Below are 23,733 nucleotides of genomic sequence, written 5' to 3'. Positions count from 1 at the left end.
TGAGCCATCAATATCACTTCTAGGTCTGTATTCTAAAGATACAAATGGTGAAAAGACATATATATATATATATCATCTCTTTTCATAGTAGTAAAGTGGAAATTGAGGGGATGACCATCAATTGGGTATTGGCTGAACAAATTGTGGTATATGAAAGTGATGGAATACTATTATTTTATAAGAAATATGAGTGGATGGATTTCAGAAAAGCCTGGAAAGATTTATGTGAACTGATGCTGAGTGAAGTGAATAAAACCAGGAGAACACTGTACACAACAGTAATATTCTTTGATGATCAACTATGGTAGACTGCTCTTAGCAGTTTAGTGGTCAATTTTAAAATACTTATGATGGAAAATGCCATCCACATTCAGAGAAAAACTATGGCGTCTGAATGCATACCAAAGCATACTATTTTTATTTTTAAAAACTTGTTTTACATATATATATATATATATATATATATATATATATATATATTTCCTTTTTTCCTTTTTTCCCCTTTAGTTCTGATTCTTCTTTCTCAATAGGGAAATATGTTAACCATGATTGTACTTGTCTAACCTATATCAGATTACTAGCTGCCATAGGGAGGATGGAGGTAGAAAAATTGTAACTCAAAAACTTACAAAAAGATGAATGTTGAAAACCATCTTTGCTTATAAATGGAAAAATTAAAATATTTTCAAAATTAAACTACATAGAGAACTGAGTCAAATTTATAAGAATAAAAAGTAATTCCCCAATTGATAAATGGTCAAAGGATATGAACAGGTGGTTTTCAGATGAACAAATTAAAACTTTCTATAGTCATATGAAAAAGTGCTCTAAATTGCTATTGATTAGAGAAATGCATATTAAAACTGAGGTACCACCTGATTCTTTTCAGATTGGTTAATGTCAGAAAAGTCAAATGTTCAATTTTGGAGAGGATGAGGGGAAAACTGGGACACTAATGCAGTTTGACTAATGTAAGGAAGGCCTAGTGAAGAACCTCTTTACCAAAGTGAATCTAACATTACACATTGGCATATGCTTGACAACTTTTACACTTCAAAGCTTTCTGGACCACTAAACCAAACCTACCTGACTTGCCTAAAGATGCATAAACTCTATTGAGTCTGGAATACATACATATATACAAACACAATACATATGTGTATTTTGTGAAATCACAGCCCACTCATGCTTGCACACCCTATGCAATTATTTTTTTTTTTTTAGGTTTTTGGCAAGGCAAATGGGGTTAAGTGGCTTTCCCAAGGCCACACAGCTAGGTAATTATTAAGTGTCTGAGACCGGATTTGAACCCAGGTACTCCTGACTCCAGGGCCAGTGCTTTATCCACTAGGCCACCTAGCCGCCCCACCCTATGCAATTCTAAAGTGTTTGCCTACAAGTTTGCAACATGAGAGCCACTCACCATACAAGAGTGCCTTTTTCTCATGCTTCGACAAGAATAACAGAGAATCATGTGATTAGATATCAGATAAAAATGAGATATTTGTAAAGCTCTTTGTAAACCTCAAAGTGCTATATAAATACTAGCTATTATTATTATTATTTTATTCCTTGTTTAATCTGAATAGATTACCTTCTTTTTCAATCACACATTTCTTTGATAATGTCCTTTGAACCATTTAGCCTAAATAATTTTTCATTTGCAGTCTGTTGTAGCTCACAAATATTCACAGTATGGTTTTTTTCTTTTTTTTTTTAGGTTTTTTTGCAAGGCAATGGGGTTAAGTGGCTTGCCCAAGGCCACAACAGCCAGGTAATTATTAAGTATCTGAGGCTGCATTTGAACTCAGGTACTCCTGACTCCAGGGCCAGTGCTCTATCCACTGCGCCACCTAGTCACCCCCACAGTATGTTTCTGTTGTCCTGTGGATGATTCTTAATTTTAGTTCTTTGAACACTGTCATGTTTTGTGATTTACAACCATACAATATTACCAGAAGAATGTTGGTGTTAAAAATATGAGTCTTAAAGGGAAAAACTTAGGGACTTAAAAAATTCCAAAGGTAATCTCCTTTGAATCTTCAAATCAAAGTGCAGTTGATTATCCATTTATGGTATCTTTTGAATAAATACATATACATACATGTATAGTTATAGCTATATACATGCGTGTCTTGGTGTGTATATGCACTGAGGGCAAGTTCTGTAGAATGTCCATCCAAGATTCTAGCATAACTTAATCATTAAGTATTCTTCATCCACTTGTTTTTTTCTGTGTGAATAGTCAGAGGAGAGTGCATAATCAGTGATTATAGGGCTCAACCCGGAAATACTGCAATACTTCAGGACTTGATGTAATACATACATAAAGGCACATCTGGAGCATTTGGAGAATCTTATCAAAGAATCCTTTGATTTTGTTTAACTTTCCTTTGGAACTCCTCTATGAAAGTGGCAAATACCTTTGGTGAGTCTACAACTCCACGTTTTATGTATCACTAGATATTCATAATTCTAGATTTATCAGACCTGATTATTTTTTGTTTTATGTTTCAAGGAATTGTGTGCAATTTTGACATAATCATGGGAGATATCTTGTTGGAGGAGAACCTTAAAATAATATTTTGCTTTTCTGAATCAATATTTTTTTATAATGCACAAATAGTGGTATCATATATATTCTAGAGGTAACTGGTCAAATAATAGAGCATTGAACTTGGAAAGGGAAAAAAAATTTCTTGAATCTTGCCTTAGATATATAACTGAGCAAATCACTTAAGTTTTGACCTTCTTCTGATAATAATCAGGTCCAAGATATTTTCCCATGGCTTTAGTTTCTTCTCTTCTTTTTGAAAACCCTGTGATGTAATCTCTCACCACTATATATTGCTTTCAGCAAGGATCTCATCTTTGTAATTGTGAAGTTTAGCTACTTTTCTCATTTTTACTTTATTCCATGACATTTCCACTAACTCTATGTCAGAGTCCAAATGTAGTAATTCCACCTCTCCTTAATGGTAAAAAAAAAAAGAGATTATAAAAATCTTTATAGATCTTTTCAATTTTCTGTTTACGGTCTTCTTTCTAATTTCATTCGTAAATGTCCTGAGAAGACTCTTCTAAATTGGGTCTTTCACCAAGTTTCTCTTAATCATGTTTCTTCTTCCATCATGTCTTCCAGTTTATCAAATGGTACTGCTCAAAATCTCCCATCATCCTGCTCTGTAAGATTTTGCAAAATAATTCATATTCTAAACTGGTATGACTTTCAGTTGCTATATCTCTTTGCCTGGAAGGTAAATTAAATAGTTTCTGACTGAAATGGTTTAGGCTCTTTGATCTCTTTGTGGCAATTGATTTACTACATTTAAATGTTTACATAAGTACCTAACCTCTTCTCCATCCATTTCTCAATTTTAAACATCAACAACTTGTTGAAGTAGGTAAGCTTGAAGTTGTTTTTATTCTTAAATGTGTTGAAAAAGAAAGCCCTCCTGTTTATAGGCTATGCCCAGGTTTTATTTTGGGAAAAGTATAATAAATATTAAGATCACAATGGAACCTCTTAAATGGTTTTGTCAAATTGCCTCAGCAGCTGCTACCTGTAATAAGTTCCAGGGAAGCTGTGATGTTTATATTTTGGAAGTAAACTATGAGAAATTTATGTGGGTGTCTATAACCCCCATTCAATCAAATGCCTCATGAGTCTCACATGGCCACTATATTAGGTATTGAAGAAGAAAAGAGATTTAGAAAATGACCACAGACTTTTAAAAATTTATGTGATTGAATAAAATTGTCCTGGTTTACACAATTTCCTATATTTAAATAAGTAAAACCTTATTTCACCCTTATTTCTACCACTGAATAGATTTCCATCTTCCTTTACAAATTTTCTGGGGGGCCTTACTGCCTCTTTCCAGTTGGGTCCAGGTTTCCCCAATGTCTTTGGCTCCTAAGATGGTAATAGAATTCTCACATTAGAATGTGAGATGAGGATGAGAACTGCCACTATTTTGGGGGTGTGTGTGTGTGTGTGTGTGTGTGTGTGTGTGTGTGTGTGTATCTGTTGGGGTTAGGGCAGCTCTAGGCACTCCCTTCATAAATTCTTGTTGAGATAGATACTGGTGGTCAGGACTGCAAGGAAACAATTTTAAAAGATTGTGCTGATCTTCCCCAAGAAACCAAGATCATGTGTCTGACAGAATTCAGTTTCTGGAATGTCTCAGGAAGAAAATATGAGAGGATCTCTAACTGCTCAAAGGATACCTGGGCTCTGGGTCTCTTCATGTTTAGCCCTGAATTCCAGCTTGCCTCCTCTGTTTTGGACAGAGGACCACTGGGATTAGTTTGCTGTAGATTTGTTCCGACTTTCCCTTCTCTTACTTCTTTGTTTTTTTCCCCAGTGAGTTATCACTTCACTCCCATGGATAGGTTTGATTTACAAGTGTTTTCCCAGATCACATTCTCTGTGGTGCTCTGCACCTGGTGCTTTTCTTGAGTTCCTAGCAATGACTGCTCTGCTGTGTTATCGTTTCTCTAAGTGTTCCCATCTCTGGATAGGAGGTTTTGAGGAGGGGTCTGGTAATAATCCTTCAGAAAAGATGAGATGGCCCAGAAATGTACTTAGTGAACAAGGAGGGGGTCTTACAGGTGTTGAGTTAGACACAGAAGACTCTTTATGGTGGCCCAAATGGAATGGAGAGATTTTTTTAAAAAATAGGAAAAAAACAATTTAACATTCTAGAATTGAAAACCAAAGTCCAAACTTCATTTGCATTTTTATTTTGAGAGGTACCCTATTAGAATTCACAGGGACTGAATCCAATGTTTTAAATTTAATTCAAGCTAAGCCAACGTAACATTAATAGACAAGAGAAAAAGGAAAAGTAAGTTCCTTCATTTTGGGCATCTGCCTATAAATTTGGGGAATAATTTGCAATGCCTGGGTTCATAGAAGTAGACATGAAGAGGATTATAGCATTAGAAATACAAAGAAAGGATTGACCAACAAAAGAACCTGGAAAACATCATGCAAGAAATTGTAGGGGAAAACTACCCCAATCTACTAGAACAAGATAACAATCCATTGAAAGAATCCACAGGACCCCCTCCAGAAAGAGAAGCCAGGATCAAAACTCCAAGGGCTGTAAGAACCAAATTCCAGAACCCTCATATAAAAGAGAGAATATAGCAAACTGCAAAAATAAAACAATTCAAATACAAAGGGAACAGAATCAGACTAACACATGACCTGTCAGCCTCAACCATGAAGGATCAGAAGAACTGGAATAACATACCTCCGAGAGCTAAGGACCTGGGATTACAACCCAGAATGTACTACCCTGCAAAATTCAGCATATAATGTCAGGGGAAAGGATGGATGGTCAATGAAATACAGGACTTCCAGAATTTCCTGACACAAAGACCAGAACTGAACAGAGAATTCAATCACCGAATACATGACTGAAGAGTTACATTAAAAAGGGTAAATGAAAAAGGGGACTGAAAAAAGCAAAACTGGAAGATAAAACAATTCTAAATCATTAGAACTTCACTTTTCTAAGGATAATTAGAGGATAGGATATCATTGAAGAGAATGAACCTAAAGGATATGAATGTAATTGAGCTTGTCTCTCAATTGAAGAGGTCCAAGATCACATCACTATGTCTGAGACAAAAAGCCCTGAAAAAAATAAAGCAGGAGTGCTAATCTTCACTCAAGTCTCTCATTATAACCTGACTTGCTTTAATCACAGGGTGCTAAACAACATGTCTAATGAAGGCATCATAAACTGTGAGGACTTGAGATGGTATCACTGTTACTTGCAATTATTTTTTAGGTTCTTGGGTAAGACCTCCAGAACTTGGAGATCTTTAAATATCATAAGCTGTGAGGACCTGAGACAAAGTCTAAATTATTTACAATCCTTTGTAAAGTTCTCAGTGAGCCCTCCGGAGCCTCTTAGTACTTGGAGATCTTCATGATTCATTCAGTTAATTAGATTAGGGTTGAATTAACTGGTGCTTCATTTAACAAGGTGTTAAGTACCTTGGATGGGGGGGGGGGTCAAAGTGGGAGGCACAATAGGCCTTGGTTCACTTAACAAGGTGTTAAGCACCCTGGGTGGGGGGGGGGGGGAGGTAAAGTATGAAAGAAAATAGGCCAGGGGGCAGGGAAACAAATAGTTCAAGAACTGATATGGCTCTGGTTGATACTTCGGCTTGTGAGGAAGATTGTGTGTACTGAAAGAAACTTGAAAGGGGGGGTAAAGTAAAAAAAAATGATTATAATTATAATTTGATGCAATTTGAGTCAATGCGGCTTATCAAGAAATCAAGTAAACAATCTGTGATGATATCTTGATAACAATAGGAGTTTATCAAGCAATCAAATCACTGAATTGTTGATGATACCTGATTAATAATCTAGCAACTAGGGAAGAGGCACAAAGATTCATAATTTTAAAGGGAAGGAAGGCAGAATGTGAATACTGAGTAAATTCAATAGATTTAGCCCAGTGAAGAAATAAGACACATTCCCAGTTTGGTTTAAAAATCTAACTTATTCTACAGGGAAGGGGGTTGGAGAGAGGAGGAATGAATACAGGGACAGATAAGGGAAGAAGGGACTGACAAAAGGGAAGGGAAGGTTTAAATGAAAACAAGCTGAAAGTTAAATTTTTAAAAGAAAAGTCAAAACAGAAAGTTAGTAAAATTTTGGTTAGGAAGAATAAAAGAAAAGGAAAGAGATAAATATAAATGGAGAAAGATAGCGTGGAAGAAAATACAGAATTAGTCATTTTAACTGTAAATATGAATGGGATAAATTGTCCCATAAAATGGAAACAGATAGCCGAATGGATTAAAAACCAGAATCCTACAATATGTTGTTTGCAAGAAACACATTTGAAGCAGAGAAATACACACAGGATAAAAAGGTAAAAGGTTGGAGCAAAATATATTATGCCTCAGCAGAAATAAAGAAATTTGGGATAGTAATCCTAATCTCAGACAAAGTAAAAGAAAAATTCAATCTCATTAAACATGATAAGGAAGGAAACTACATATTCTTAAAAGGCTTTATGGAAATGAAGCTATATCATTACTAAACATATTTGCACCTAGTGATATAGCATCCAGATTCCTAGGGGAAAAGTTGAGTAAAGTACAAGGAGAAATAGATAGCAAAACTATAATAATGGGAGACCTCAACCTCCCTCTCTCAGAACTAGATAAATCTAACTACAAAATAAACAAGAAGGAAGTTGAGAAGGTGAATGAAATCTTAGAAAACTTAGATATGGAGAAAACATAATGGGGGCAGAAAAGAATATAACCATTTTCCTTGGCAGTACATGGCACCTTCACAAAAACTGACCATGTACTAGGTCACAAAAACCTTAAAATCAAATGCACAAAGGCAGAAATAATAAATACACACTTCTGAGATCATGATGCATTAAAAATTACATGTAATAAAGGGTCAGGGAAAGATAAACCAAGAAGTAATTGGAATAATGGGTGGATCAAATAGTAAATAATAGAAATAATTATTAATTATATCCAAGAAAATGATAATAACAAGACATCATACTAAAATTTATGGGATGAAGCCAAGGCAGTTGTGAGGTGAAACTTTTTATCTCTAATTGCCTATATGAATAAAATAGAGAAAAAGGAGATCAATGAATTGGGTATGCAAGTGAAAAAAGCTAGAAAAAGAACAAATTAAACATCCCCAATTAAATACCAAACTAGAAATTCTGAAAATCAAGGGAGAGATTAATAAAATAGAAAGCAAAAAAAAAATTGATCTCATAAATAAATCTGAGAGTCGGTTTTATGAAAAAAAGTCAATAAAATAGAAAAAAACTCCGATTAATCCAATTTAAAAAAAGAGAGGAGATAACCAAACAACCATTATCAAAAATCAAAAGGGTGAACTAACTACCTATGAGGAGGAATTTAAAGAAATAATTCAGAAGTATTTTGCCAAACTGTGTGACAATAAATTGGACAACTTTAGTAAAAAGGATGAATATTTACAAAAATACAAACTGCCCAGATTAACAGAAGAGGAAATAACTTACTTAAATAACCCCATTTCAGAAAAAAAAATTGAAGAAACAATCAATAAACTCCCTAAGAAAAAGTCTCCAGGTCCAGATGGATTTACAAGTGAATTCTATCAAATATTTAATTCCTATTCTACATAAACTATTTTAAAAAATAGGAGAGGAAGGAGTTCTACCAAACTCTTTTTATGATACCAACATGGTGCTGATACCTAAACCAGGAAGAACCAAAATATATAAAGAAAATTATAGACCAATGTCCCTAATGAATATTGATGCAAAAATCTTAAATAAAATTTTATCACTGAGACTACAACAAATTATTACTAGGTTAATACACCATAATCAGGTTGGATTTATACCAGGCAGGCAGGGATGGTTCAATATTAGGAAAACACTCAACATAATTAAACATATCAACAGTAAAACCAACAGAATCTATATGATTCTCTCAATAGATGCTGAAAAAGCCTTTGAAAAAAATACAACATCCATTCCCATTAAAAACACTAGAAAGTTTAGGAATAAAAAGAGTTTTCCTTAAAATAATAAATAGTATCTATCTAAAACCATCAACAAATATTATATTTAATGGGAATAAACTCAGAGCATTTCCAAAAAAATTCAGAGGTGAAACAAGAATGTCCACTATCACCACTACTATTCAATGTAGTATTAGAAACGCTAGCAGTAACAATAAGAGAAAGAAATTGAAGGAATCAGAATAGGCAATGAGGAAGCAAAACTTTCACTCTTTGCAGATGATATGATTGTATACCTAGAGAATCAAAGAAAATCATTTAAAACACTCCTTGAAACAACAAATTCAGCAAAGTAGCAGGATATAAAATAAACCCACACAAATCTGAACAACAAAGCTCAAGAACAAGATAGAAAGAGAAATTCCAATTAAAATAACCATAGATAACATTAAATATTTGGGAATCTGTCTCCCAAGACCAACTCAGAAATTGTATGAACACAATTATAAAGATCTCCTCACCCAAATAAAGTCAGTTCTAAATAACTGGAAAAACGTCAAATACTTATGGTTAGGTTGAGCTAATATAATAAAGATCACAATTCTTCCCAAATTAAATTACTTATTCAGTGGCATACCAATCAATCTACAAAATAAACACTTTACTGAGCTACAAAAAATAGTAACAAAATTCATCTAGAGTAACAAAAGGGCAAGGGACCTGATGGGGGAAAATGTAAAGGAAGGTGGCCTAAATTCTACCAGATCTAAAACTATACTATAAAGCAGCAGTCATTAAAACTGCATGGTACTAGTTAAAAAAATAGAATAATGGGGGCAGCTAGGTGGTGCAGTGGATAGAGCACCCGCCCTGGAGTCAGGAGTATCCAAGTTCAAATGTGACTTCAGATGCTTAATAATTGCCTAGCTGTGTGACTTTGGGCAAACTACTTAATCCCATTACCTTAAATAAATAAACAAACAAACAAACAAACAAATAAATAAAATTTTAAAGATAGAATAATGGATCAGTGGACTAGGATAGGTTCAAAAGAATATGTAGTATGACTATGTTGATAAACCCAGAAATATCAGCCTCTGGGATAAGAACTCACTATTTGACAAAAATTGTTGGAAAACCTGGAAAATAGTATGGCAAAACCTGGGCATAGATTCACATCTCATACCTACACCAAAATAAGGTCAAAATGGGTACAGGATTGAGACATAAAGAGTTATACCATAGATAAATTAGTAGAACAAAAACACTCTATCGATCTGATCTATGGAAAAGGGATAAATTTATGACCAAACAAGAATTAGAGCACATTATAAACTGCAAAATGAATGATTTTGACTATAATAAATTAAAAAGGTTTTGCACTAATAAAATCAGTGCTGCCAAAATTAGAAGAACAGAAGAAAGCTGGGAAACAATCTTCACAACCAGGAGTTCTGATAAAGGTCTCATTTCTAAAATATATAGGGAATTACATCAGATTTATAAGATCACAAATCATTCCCCAATTGATAAATGGTCAAAGGAAGAAATTAAAACTATATATAAGCATATGAAAAATATTCCAAATCACTATTTTTAGAAAGATTTTATTTATTTTGAGTTTTACAATTTCCCCCCCATTCTTGCTTCCCTCCCCCCAACTACCCACAGAAGGCATTCTGTTCGTCTTTATGTTGTTTCCATGGTATACATTGATCTAAGTTGAATGTGATGAGAGAGAAATCATATCCTTAAGAAAGAAAAATAAAGTATAAGAGATAGCAAAATTACATAATAAGATAACTTTTTTTTTCTAAATTGAAGGTAATAGTCTTTGTCTTTGTTCAAACTCCACAATTCTTTCTCTGGATACAGATGGTGTTCTCCATTGCAGATAGCCCAAAATTGTCCTTGGTTGTTGCACTGATGGAATGAGCAAGTCCATCAAAGTTGATCATCACCCCCATGTTGCTGTTAGGGTGTACAATGTTTTTCTGGTTCTGCGCATCTTGCTCAGCATCAGTTCATGCAAATCCTTCCAGGCTTCCCTGAATTCCCATTCCTCTTGGTTTCTAATAGAACAATAGTGTTCCATGACATACATATACCACAGTTTGTTAAGCCATTCCCCAATTGAAGGACATTCACTTAATTTCCAATTTTTTTGCCACCACAAACAGGGCTGCTATGAATATTTTTGTACAAGTGATGTTTTTACCCTTTTTCATCATCTTTTCAGTGTATAGACCCAGTAGTGATATTGCTGGATCAAAGGGTATACACATTTTTGTTGCCCTTGGGGCACAATTCCAAATAGTGTCCCAGATTTCCCACATCCCTTCCAACTTTGATCATCCAAATCACTATTGATTAGAGAAATGCAAATTAAAACAAAAATGAGGTATCATCTCATACTTATTAGATTTGCTCGGATGAGAAAAAGGGAACATGATCAATGTTGGAGAGGTTGTGGGAGGATTGGGACATTGATGCAGTGCTGGTGGAGTTGTGAACAGATCCAACCTTTCTGGAGAGCAATATGGAACTATGTCCAAAGAGCAATAAAACTGGTCATACCCTTTGACCCAGAAGAAATTGTAAATAATGGAAAAAATCCTACATATTTCAAAATATTCTTAGCAGCTCTTTTTTTGTAGTGGTAAAGAACTGGAAATTGAGGGGATGCCCATCAACTGGGGAATGGCTAAACAAGTTATGGCACATGAATACTATGGAATATTATTCTTCTATAAAAAACAATAAATGGTCGAACTCTAGAGAAGCATGGAATGACTTATGAGATCTGTAAGCATCTGTTTTGATGCTGAATGAAGGGAGTAGAGCCAAGAGAACAATGTACACACCAACAACAATATGAGATGAACAACCTTAATGGAAGCAAGTCCTCTCAACAGTCCAGAGAGCTAGGACAACTGTATTGGACTGGTAATGGTCTATATTATCCCCCATCCTGAGGAAGAAAAACAAAACAAAACATAAAGAAAAAATGCCCCTCCTGAATCTGATGAACACTTTATAAAAATTATCATTTATGTATCTACCTTAATCCTAATTCCTCATGCCCAAAATTATTAATTTGTAAATATATTTAACAAAAATGTATGTAAGATGCTAACCTAAGAGGTCACTGAGTCTATTGGTCTCCTTGTATAAGTGAAGAAACCAGGGTACAGAGATTGAAGTAACTTGCCCATGTTCAAACAAGTGTTAAATGGCAAAAGTAAGAATTTGAATCTAGGTCTTCTGATTCTAAATTTAAGGTGCTTTCCCTCCTACACTACTTACTAGCTATGTGACCTTGAACAAGCACTTAACTATGCTTACTTTACATCCAGGATTATCTCTAGTCTCCCTGATTCATATCTGGCCACTGGACCCAGATGGCTCTGGAGGAGAAAGTGAGGCTGGTGACTTAGTTCAACTTCCCCTCACTCAAATTCAATTCAAGTACTTGTCATGGTATCTCCTCCCTGAGGTCATGGTCTTCAAAAATGAAGGACACCTAAAAAAAAAAGGGGGTGGCTAGGTGGTATAGTAGATAAAGCATCGGCCCTGGAGTCAGGAGTACCTGGGTTCAAATTGGTCTCAGAAACTTAATAATTACCTAGCTGTGTGGCCTTGGGCAAGCCACTTAACCCTGTTTGCCTTGCAAAAAAACCTAAAAAAAAAAAAAAAAAAAAGAAAATGAAGGACAAAAGAAAAATTGCACCTGAGGTGGATTTTCCCATAAGGACACAACAGTCTATTTTTGGGAAGGTCTCCTTGTTGGAAATATATATTCCTAAAAAACTCTCAGGTCAAACTCACAATTAAATTCTAATATATATAATGTATATTGTATATATATATTATATTATAATATAATAAGTAATATTTATATTATACACAAATCATAAAAATAAATAATATCATATAATAAATAAATGAAATAGATTATAAATAGATTTTATATATACATACATAATACTATTATAATAGTAATGCTGAAGTTGTATGTTGCTTTGTATTTTTTCAAAATATCTCTCTATTAATTTTCTTATTGGAATCTTAGAATTTACCTAGGCTCATCCTTAGATAACCTCAGATCCTTGAATCTCTACTTGAACAGTATTTATGGCTCAGAAAAAGGTATCAGAAGGGATAGGCTTTTTGTGCCCAGAGTGAAGCATCAGAGAATTGTATTCATTAAATGTTATACACAAAGTAATCTGGGATTCAGTTCAATGGTTTTTGGAGACTGCTATTATTATTCAATCATTTCAGTTTCATCCAACTGACCCCATTTGAAGTTTTCTTAGCAAAGATACTAGCGTGATTTGCCATTTTCCTTTCCAGTTTATTTTACAGATGAGGAAATTTAGGCATACAAGGTTAGATGATTTGCCCAGTCACATAACTATTAAATATCTGAGGTCAGATTTGAACTCAGTTCTTCCTGACTCCAGCCTATCTATTGTAAAAGGTAGCTGAAAGCTGAAACTAGGGGACCTGGTTTCTTTTCTTAGCTCTGCCATTTACTGACTGAGTGACCAGAGTCAAATCACTTAATCTTTAGAAATCTCAATTTCCTCACTTGTTAATAAGTAAGTGTAAGGATATGAGAAGGGTAGAATAAAGAGTCTCTCTGAGGGTCTTTCCAGTTAAAAAATACCATAATTCTTTGTTTTGCCTTTTATCACCCACCAGGCTACTGAAAAGACTATACATAGAATCCACTCTCCTGATTCTCAACTCAGAGCTCTATTGTAAGATGCAATATAATACTATGAACTCTGGTTCTCAATCAGTGGTGAAGGAAGCCAATACTTTTCTGGACTCAACTCCATTCACTCACAGTTTACCTTCTATTCAATAGAAGCCATTTTTAAAAAATAAAACAATCTATTATAGGATTACAAGGGATGAATAAATAAAATTTATTAAGCACTTACTATGTACAAAACAGTGGGCATACAAATAGGAAAGAAGAATGGTCCCTCTTTCTAGGAGCTCACATTTAATGGTGGAGACAATACTGCAGATGCAAATCATATGGAAAAGTTCCATTGGAGGTATTGATAAAGCAAGTATTCATGCTATTTCTACTGATAAAAATCCCATCGGGTTCTTATATTCAACCATTGAACACTTTCAAGGACTTCAGTGACAAGAATTTTCTTTCCTTGGTTTTCAGTAGCAATGGCCAAAACGCCTGCAGGAGCAATTGTCAGTTTTCCCAGGAATCCCTCCCTGTGTTTGAAGAGGACCCAGGAGTTTGATGTCTTGACTTGCAAGTGAATTGGATTTAAGTGAGACAGAACAGTGCAGTCATCAGTCTCATTCTCTCCTTCAGTCACTGGAGTCCAGTGGCAAGACATAAGTCAAAACCATTGATAAAGACCCTTCAGAGCTCTTTCCTAAGATATCTAAGGGCACTGGACAAGAAGCATTGCTATTTTCAGCACATACAGTTTTATCCCAAATATTGAAAAATTTGTTTCTGCCATGTGGAATTGTTTCAGTAACAAAAACAGAGCTTTGACCTGGATGGGACCTTCAGTGTTGTCCAGTTCAACATCCTTGTTGAATAGATGAAAAACTGAAATCCAGAAATATGAAGGACTGGACCTCTATCAGAAGTAACCAAGTGAGAATTTGAATATAGGTCTTCTGGTTCCAAGTCTAATATTCTTTCTTTTTTCTTTTCTTTTCTTTCTTTTTTTTTTTTTTGCAAGGTAATGGAGTTAAGTGACTTGTTGAGGGTCACACAGCTAAGTAATTATTAAGTGTCTGAGGGCAGATTTGAACTCAGGTCCTCCTGACTCCAGGGTCCATGTCCTATCCACCTTGCCACCTATCTATTGCATCATGCTTTCTATCTCTTATTAATGTAAGCTATTATCATTATCATTATTATTTTATTATTATTGTCTCAATTAGCTCCCTTACTGCTTTTAAATGATGGATATGTCCTTATTCTAAACACAGGAATATAATGACTATGAGAAGCTTATAATCTGTGACTTCTAAGAATTGATAAATTCTGTCTTCTTAATGATGAGCTATATGTACACATTTTAATCTTCTTTCTCTACCTTTTGAAACACTGCAAAAATGTCACCTAGAGTGCAATAGATGATTGATGTTTGTCTTTTATTTTTAAAGAAGACCATGACATCAAGGAATTGGATTTGAGTGAAGGAGTGCTAAGTCACCAAAGTCACTTTTTCCTCTGGAACCATCTGGGTCCAGTGGCCAGATAGGGATTGAGATGACAGGAGATGACTCTGGATGTAAGGCACTCAGGATTAAGTGACTTGTCTGAGGTCACACAGGTAGTAAGTGTCAATGTCTGAAGTCAGATTTGAACTCAGGTCCTCCTGAGTCTAGGACTGGTGCTTTATCCCTGTACCACCTAGGTGCCTCTAGCTGTCCTGGTAATAAATAGAACTACTTTGACCCATCACCCCAAAGAAGTCTGCTTCTTTCACATGGTCTCCATGCTACTCTCCTTTCTTTGTTAAAATGAACTATGATAGTGACTCCAGGAGATTAAGATGTTGAGCTACCATTGTTTAATCTTCCCATTATAGGAGGCAGTCTATGGCCACACACATATCAGAGAACAATGACCTAAAGAGACAGGTTTCTAGTTCCCTTTACCTTTCAATTGATTCATTCCTGGATCTAAGCCAATGTGTCCATTGTTCATATTTCAGGCAATTGTCTGAATTATGCTATGGCCTGCTTATCTAGATTCAACCTTGGGTTTGCTGTAGCTATATTGTCCTCAAATGAGGCTACTGAGCAGGCTTCTTCTTGTGGATGTGACTCTACTGCTCTTGGAAATACACCCTAATCTCCTTGGTGTACACCCTTCTTCAAAGCACTGCTCTGCAAACAAGAGAATTATGTGGCATCTTGGGGAATTGATTTTCATACTGAGTTTCCTACAACCCTCCCCCCCATCCCCGATAATTATACTTTATCAGAGATTAAACCAAGAGCAGGATTGGTAAGTCACTTACAAGGGTGACTCATAAGAGATAATGATTACAGTCTAAGAAATTAATTAGAAATTGCTTCTCTTTCTCTCTATCTTTTCTATTGTATTTCTTTTTTTTTCAGAAACCCTAATGAAAATTCATTAAGACTCATCTTCAAAAGAACAAAAGGTATAAGAGAGAAAGGAAAAATGTGAATAGGAGGCCAAGAGAAGAAAAATGATGGGGAAATGGGAAATAGAAAGAAAAATAGAATGGAAAAAGAGTTATTGCCTTTTATCTTTTAGGAACAGAAAAAAAACCCCATAGCATTGTAGAAATGCTGAAGAGATGTCCCAATCTGTTCCTCTTCTTTTTTTTTCTTAAAGTGAACAATGAGCCTTCATATTGACAAGCTAATCTTAATCACACTTATGAGATAAGTCCCAAGGAGCCTAACTTTCCCTTTCCCTCAAACTCCAAAGTCAATTTGCTTCTCAAGTCACCTTTCTATTGCCATTCCAGAAAGAAGAGTTCCTGTAGTTAGGAAGCTAGAGTGCAGATATGTTTATGTGCATATACCCTATATGTATCTATACACATACACACATATATGTAGATATACAAGAGAAATTCTCCTCCAATGGGATAGCAATGTAAAGATATTTATGTACATTCTAATTCAACACATAGACTGAATATTTCTAGGAGTTCTATTCATTCCTTTAGCTTATAGCACAGACAACTCTTATGAGAAGAAGAGAAGAAATCTTTTTGCTGTTTGCTTGGGGAAAGGTCTAAAGGGAGTGACCTTGAAAAATTGTAGACCCTAATGGGCCATTCTTTCTTATAGATGGGGAGGATCTAGTAGCAGTGGAAGGATACTTAAGTTGGTCTTTTCCAATTCTTTCATTCACTGAGGCCCATCAGTAATTTGAAAGGCAATGTAGTAGTAATAATAATAATAATAAATAATAATAAATAATTATGTTTGTCCATTTTTGAAGAAGACCTTGACATCAGGGAGGTGATGCCATGACAAGCATATGAACTGGATTTAGTGAGGGGGCTGTGCTAAGTTACCAGCCTCACTTTCTCCTCCAGAGTCATCTGGGTCCAGGACAAGTGGAGATGGCCGTAGATGTGAGTCAATCAGGATTAAGTGACTTGCCCAAGGTCACACAGTTAGTAAGAGTCATGTCTGAGGCTGGATTCAAACTCCTGTCATCTTGACTCCAAACTGGCTCTATCCACTGTGCTACCCAGCTGCCCTGAGAGGCAATGTAGTGCAATGGAAAAATCCTGAACTTGGAATCACAGGATCTGAGTTTGAATTCTGACTCTGCCAAAAACTATGCTAAATTCATGTTGAACAATAAACATTTAAGAACCTACCATGTGGGAGGCACTATGTTAACTATTAAAAGACAGTCCTTGATCTGAAGAAGCTAACAAGCTAATTAGGGAGACAGATTGCAAACATTTAAGTTATCTACAGGATAAATTGGAAATAATCAATAGAGGGGAAAATGCTAACAATTTGAGAGATCAGCAAAGACTTCCTTCAGAAGCCTTTCCTGATCATGTGAATTCAGTTAAGTCATATAATCCTATTTGATTTCAATTTCCTTATCTGTAGAATGAAAGGGATTGACTAAATAACCTCTGAGGTCCCTTCAAGCCTTAGATCTATGACTTTTAATTTAGGTAAGCTTAAGGGCAGCCAGATAGTAAATGACAGTTGGAATCTGAATCTAGATCTTCTGACTCTGACTTTTTCATGGTAAGTAGATATTCCTCTTTTACTATTTCCCTCAACCTCACATCTGCTATTAAAATGGACTAGGAACATTTTTGACTCTTATAGGAGTAAGTGGCAAGAGATCAAAGTGGAGCAGAGGTTCTTAAGTAACTGTAAAGGAACATCAGGACTTTCCTTAATTTATTTCTACTAATAAGATGTCATTTATTTTCCTGAGCAATACCTCATTTGTTGACAAATCTTGCCAATTCTTCCTCAAAATATCTTTTGCATTCACTCCCTTCTCTGAATTCACACAAAAGCTACTTGTGTGCAGCTATTCATTACCTCTCCCCAGCAAAATTGTTACATCTTCCTATTTAGATCCCTTCCCAATATATTCTCCATTCAATTGCCAAAATAATTTTGCTAAAGCACTACATTACCTTACTCCTCAAGAATTTTCCATGACTTCCCACTGCCTCTAGTCTGACATACAAACTCTTCAGTTTGCCATTAAAAACCCCTTCCCAACTCTGTCTTCTTTCGATTTTTCCAGAAATTTCACATTACTTCCCTTTACACAAAGCCCAAACTGGCCTTCCTGCTATCTACTGATAGCAAGTATGCAGTATTCTATCTCCTTCCTATATGCTTCTATACTTGGAATGTGTACTATGATTAGCTCCACCTCAAAAATTCCAAGCATCCTTCAAAGTTCAAAGTATTACTACTTCCTATTGGAATCCTTCCTGATCCAGTTCTCTCCTCAAATTATCTTTAATTCTCATATCTATTTATTTATAGTGCTTAATAGGACGGAAGCAGTTTTCAATTTTTGTCTTTGTTCATTCTCTTTGTAATACTTAGTATAGTGCTTGGCCTTAATAGGTTCTTAGTAAACTCTTATTGATTTGAAGTTAATTATTTTGAACAACTGGGTAGAGTTTGCTTTATTATTACAATCAGAATCCAGTAATCTCAAACATTTCCCAAAGGCATATGAATCAATTCAATTTAATTCCTCAGACTGAGATTACTGCTTTACTATGTGTAATGATGCTCTCTGACTTAGAATTGTAGGGGTTAAAAATTCACCTACCTAAGGATAAAATGGAGGAAATCATTTGGTGATTTGGAATTAGGATATGAGTTTAGGGGTGGGTTACCAGGTTGGGTATAGAATAGCTCAATACTTTGGGGAAGAGAGACTGGTACTAGGAGTAGTGGCTGGTAGAGGAAAGACAAAAACAAGGCAGTTGGAATGGGCTAGAGATCTATTGGACTTCCCCTGAGGTGGACAGTATTGATTACAGGCAGATACTATGGCAGAAACCCGAATGGAAGAAAAGTTGAAAGGTTCATGGACTTTTTCCCCCTTGGCCATAAAGGCAAGTAGCTGAAGTTTGGTTTTGTTGTTGTTCTTGTTCTTGTTCATTTCCCATAGCATTTCCTCTTTGTCCTTTCAGATGGAGAACAATATAAATGCTTTTTCTCTGTCATAACCCTTCACTTCTCTGCACCATTCTGTATCTCGATTTCCCTCACCTCAGTTTTCTTTGTGCACACCTTCATTCATATCTCGCCCACTACATTTGGGTCTATCCCACTCAGCCTTGGATTCTTTTTTCTCTTTTTACTACATTCCTTGTTAGTAAATTAATTCCTTGGTTTTAATTGTTATCTCTATGCAGATCTCTAAGTCCAGTCCCAGTCTCCCTTCTAAGCTTTAGCTGCACATCAGCAATTGCTTATTGAACATGTCAAACTGTTTGTTCTGGAGAGATACCAAACTCAACATAAGATCTACACCCCCACCTCCACTCACCATCTTTCAAATATCCCTCTGTTTGTAAAAATAAAGCACCATCAATCTACCAGTTTCTGAGGCTTCTAACCTCCATCCTATCCCCAACTCCCTATTCTCCCTCACCTCACATTTCAGATCAGCTGCCCAAACTTGTTTCTGACTCTGCAACATCTCTTGTACCCTGCTCCTACTCCTCACTCACATAATTACTACCCAAGTTCATTCAGGTCCTTATCACCTTTTATCCAGACTATTCTGATGTCTTTCTAGTTGGTCTCTCTACTTCAAGCCTCACTCCAATCTATCCTCTTTAAAAGTGGCAAAATGATCTTCCTTAAAAACAGATCTGACCATGTCATTCTCTCTACTCAATAAATTCCCGTTGGTTCCTATTTCCTCTAGGATCAAATATAAACATCTGTGTCAGAATTTTAAAGCTCTTTGCACCTCACCCCAATTTTATTTTTGCTGTCTCATATAGTTTTGCACACTTTTTGATTCAGCCAAACTAGTCTCCTGTATGGACCTCATACACTGCATTCTCATCTCCCATCTCTGGGACTTTGTATTGACCATACTATACAACCAGAATGTATTGACTTCATCTCTACCTCATAAAATCTCTCTTTTCCTATAGTTGAAGGGCAGTCTTCTATGTCACTTTTCCAAAGCTCTCCACTGGGCAAACCTTCTACCCTAAATACCTCATCTTCCTTTTGTTTTTACTTACGTTTATGTCTCCTCCAATAAGCTCCTTGAGAGGAAGATTGTCATATTTCTTTGTAATTATGTTCCAAGTGTGTAGTACAATGTCTATGGCATGTGGTAAACACTCTACACATACTTCCTGACTAACCCCTTGATTTCTTAGAACATCCACACCCACTGACAACATTTTTGGTTAATAAATATGTAATTAGGGTCTCTGAAATGCCCAAAGACTTGGAGTATAAGTTAACAAAGTAAGAAAAAACCTTATGTCAATAAAAATGAACTTAGAATTCCACGTGGAATAAGTCCATTTGACTTGGATATGTGACATAATTAACTAAAGGATGGCTCTGATGCTCAAAGAATTCACTTATCTGATGGAGAGTAAGGAGACAAGATTTATCAATCAGCACGATGAATCCTGGGGATGTGATGTGTCCAGGATTTGGAAGATTTGGGGGACTAAGATGTCTGAAAGGGCTGCCATCTTCGGATATACAGCCAGAAGAGTCTAAGAAAAGACTGTATTGAATGAACAGTATGAAATTCTACAACATGATACATACCAAAGGGAGGGTAAAGGGTAAGGAATGGTGATAGTTTAAAGTTCAACTCTAATGAAATAATTAGGAACTTAGTAGTAATAGAGAAAAACCAAACAGTAACTCCTCAAAGAGAACTAAATAAAATACCCCAGGAGAGCAATATACAACAGTCATTACTTTCTAGGTTGCTTTACATTATAAATGATAAGATATCAAAGCACCGATAAATCCACTAATCAAGACTGTAAACAATTAAAATCTTCCTCTAGATCCGGGAATGTATCAGAACTATGGAGACAATGCCAAAAGAGAAACATAAATTGAAGTCAGCTATTTGGATCTGGGAAGTGTTTAGGCTACCAAGCCAAAAGTCAGAGAGCAAAAAGTCTAAACTGAGCTGATAACAACTGATCATTAATTAGAACTGAAGCCAACTATCTCAGGCTAGAGAAATGTCTAGGCCCGCCAGCCAAAAGCCAGAAAGCCAGAGGTCCAAGTTGGGTTCACAGGAATTAATCATAAGGCAGAACTACTGCCCAAGGAATCCCAGTAGTGTTTGGAGGCCCATGGAAAGGGAGGGGTAGCCTGAAGTACAGGGCAAGGATGTTTATGAACAAAGTAGACAAAAAGGAAATCTTTCTTTGCAAAAGTTTGCTTTAGGGCCAAGGACTCAAACTTCGAAATTAATCATCATGGTCAAGTTCAATACTGTAAGGTAAAATGAACAAAACATCAGATTACATATTAAGATACTATCTTTAAGGCAAAAGGTTTTCCCATTTAATTGGTATCAGAATCTAAAAAAGAATACTATTCCAATGGGGAGGGAGGAAAATAAAATGTGGTTTTAGAAAAATAGATAGCTTTATGGTTAAAATTATTGGTAATGAAAATAATTACTTAGAGAGACAGCTAACTCAGTGAATTTTATTCTTGTAGTCAAGATTGACTTTGCATCTTGCCTGTGACATTATATATGCGTTGAAAGGAAAGTCACAGAACTTCTGGGCATTATAGGCAACTCTTGAAGAAATGATGGAGCAGTTAACTTTCATTGGTATGAATTTCCACAGGGCATCAATACTATAAGTCCAAATCATCTAGACAAACATCACCACCAGCACTACCACCATCATCACCACCACCACCAAAATCTCTCAAGCAATCATAAAGTAAAAGTACCAGAAATCATGGAGAATCTCTAGGAAAAGTCACAATGTTCTGAGATAAAGAAACAATGAATTCCAGTGTGTTTTTGTTTTGGAAAAATTTCTTACCTATTTCAAAACCTTCACACACTTCTTATTTTATATTTCAGGTCATTGCTTTTACCATCCATCTAATAAACAATTAAGTGCTAGATGTTAGGGATGGTAATATAAACATGGTATAATCCTTGCCCTTGAAGTGAAAATTTATGACAAATACATTGTTAAATATAACACAGAATAAGGAAAGATGGGGCAATGAAGAACTCTAGATAAAGTATTCTAGGAAAAATTGAAAAAGAATCTTTTATATGAATGAAAGAAAGTTATGCAGAAAAGAAGGATCTTGAAGGAAGAAAAGAATTCTGAAAGGTAGAAATGAGGAAAGAATGTCCCAATACACAGAGGTAGGAAATGGCAAGTTGAGTTTCTACTAGGTAAAAACTTCATGGAGTGTGTGGTGGAGAGTAATAGGAAATAAGGCTGAAAAGGTAGATTGTAGATAGAAATTTGTAGAACCCCCATAATTATAGGGTGCCGGAGTGAGACTGAATCGACAGAAAGAGAACAAGGAGAGAGCAGTGTAAAAGCCAAGGACCAAGAGTAGATCCATAAAGAAGAGGGTGGTTAATAGTACTGACAGTGAAAGCTATTAAAAGGTTTGTGAGGAATTAGAAAAAAATCCTAAATTGTGGGAATGAAGAGATCTTTGAAATATTTGAAAAAGCAGCCAGATTGCAAGGGACTGAAGAGTGTAAGAGCAATTACGCAGTGGAACAAAAAGAGTGCTGTTGTTTAGTCATGTCTGACCCTTCATGGTCCCATTTTTATGGAGTTTTTTTGGCAAAGATACTTGAGTGGTTTGCCATTTTCTTCTCCAGCAGATTAAGGCAAATAAATGTTAAATGATTTGCCCAGGATCACTTTGAAAATAATAAGAACCACCATCTTCTGAGAGGAGGCAAGGATAAGTAAAGATGTGGAAAGCTTTTGAGGGGGAAGGACTCTTACAGTAAATGCCTAATTTTCTCAACAAATAGACTACATGAGAATGAGTAGCATTTATTGAACTCAGAAGGAACAATAATCTAATATCTTCACTTCACAAAGAAAACTGAAGTCAAATGAGATTAGTTGATTTGTCCAAGATCACACAAGTAGTTAGGGCCAGAGCTGAGTTCATCACTTTCTACTACACCACACTGCCTAGTAAAACTTTTGGAGAGGGAGGTTTAATAAATCTCTGTTTTTGTATTTTTAACTATCACTTGTACTCAATGACCTCTTTCCAGATACCCTTAACAGCCAAAACATGAGTTTAACCACCAGGTGGTAGTACTGACCAGGAGACTGATCTAGTGCCAGAAAATTGAATTTGTAATTCTAAATTCCACTCAACACCTGAGGAAAGTCTGGTGAATGTTAGGCTCTCTGTAGCTCTCAAAGAGCTGGCTATCTCTATCTCTCTACTTTTATCTTTTTTTCCCCTTGTTATATTTCACAACATGGAGTCTTATTGAATAATAATGACTATATATATGTATATATGTATGTATGTGTATATATATACATATATATATTTATTAACAACCATAAAAGTAAAAGGAATAAAATCAATTATATATTATTTCTTGGTTTTTTTTGCAAGGCAGTGGGATTAAGTGACTTGTCTAAGGCCATACAGCCAACTAATTATTAAGTGTGTGAGGTTAGATTTGAACTCAGATCCTCCTGACTCCGGGCCCAGTGTTCTATCTGCCACACCACCACTTAGCTGCCCCCTTACTAGCTCTTAATATGTATATTTTACTCTTCTATAGCTCTGAATAAGGCAGTTTGGACAGTCTAGGTCAACATTGTTTACTTATACTGCTGTTATTACTGTTTTCCCCTTTTCTTTTCTTACCTTTTTTTTTTTAGGTTTTTTTGTAAGGCAAATGGGATTAAGTGGCTTGCCTAAGGCCACACAGCTAAGTAATTATTGTCTGAGACCGGATTTGAACTCAGGTACTCCTGACTCCAGGGCCAGTGTTCTATCCACTTTGACCTTTTTTAAAAAAATTATTATTATTTAGCATGTATAGAGATCACTAGTTTCTCCAGGCATACCTTCCATCTTTTATTTCTAAACAACAGCTAGGTGAGGAAAAAGAAAGCCTCTTCTGCTATTACTGGCTACTTTTCAGTCCTTGCTCCTTTTCAAATTGCATGCTA

The 23,733-nt window shown here is 35.6% G+C and overlaps 1 long non-coding RNA gene across 1 annotated transcript in view; it reads left to right on the top strand.

Moving 5' to 3' along the window:
• Positions 1 to 23,733, top strand: part of LOC141517968 (uncharacterized) — a 96,377-nt gene that overhangs the window by 47,286 nt on the left and 25,358 nt on the right. Inside the window, exon 3 of the long non-coding RNA XR_012477036.1 lies at positions 1,721 to 1,774. This is a non-coding gene — a long non-coding RNA (uncharacterized LOC141517968). The remainder of the gene's footprint in view (positions 1 to 1,720; positions 1,775 to 23,733) is intronic.

This window comes from Macrotis lagotis, chromosome 3 (genome assembly GCF_037893015.1).
Source record: "Macrotis lagotis isolate mMagLag1 chromosome 3, bilby.v1.9.chrom.fasta, whole genome shotgun sequence".
NCBI lineage: Eukaryota > Metazoa > Chordata > Mammalia > Peramelemorphia > Peramelidae > Macrotis > Macrotis lagotis.
The sequence above is the reverse complement of the archived record's forward strand: the minus strand, read 5'-3'. Positions and strand labels throughout refer to the sequence as shown.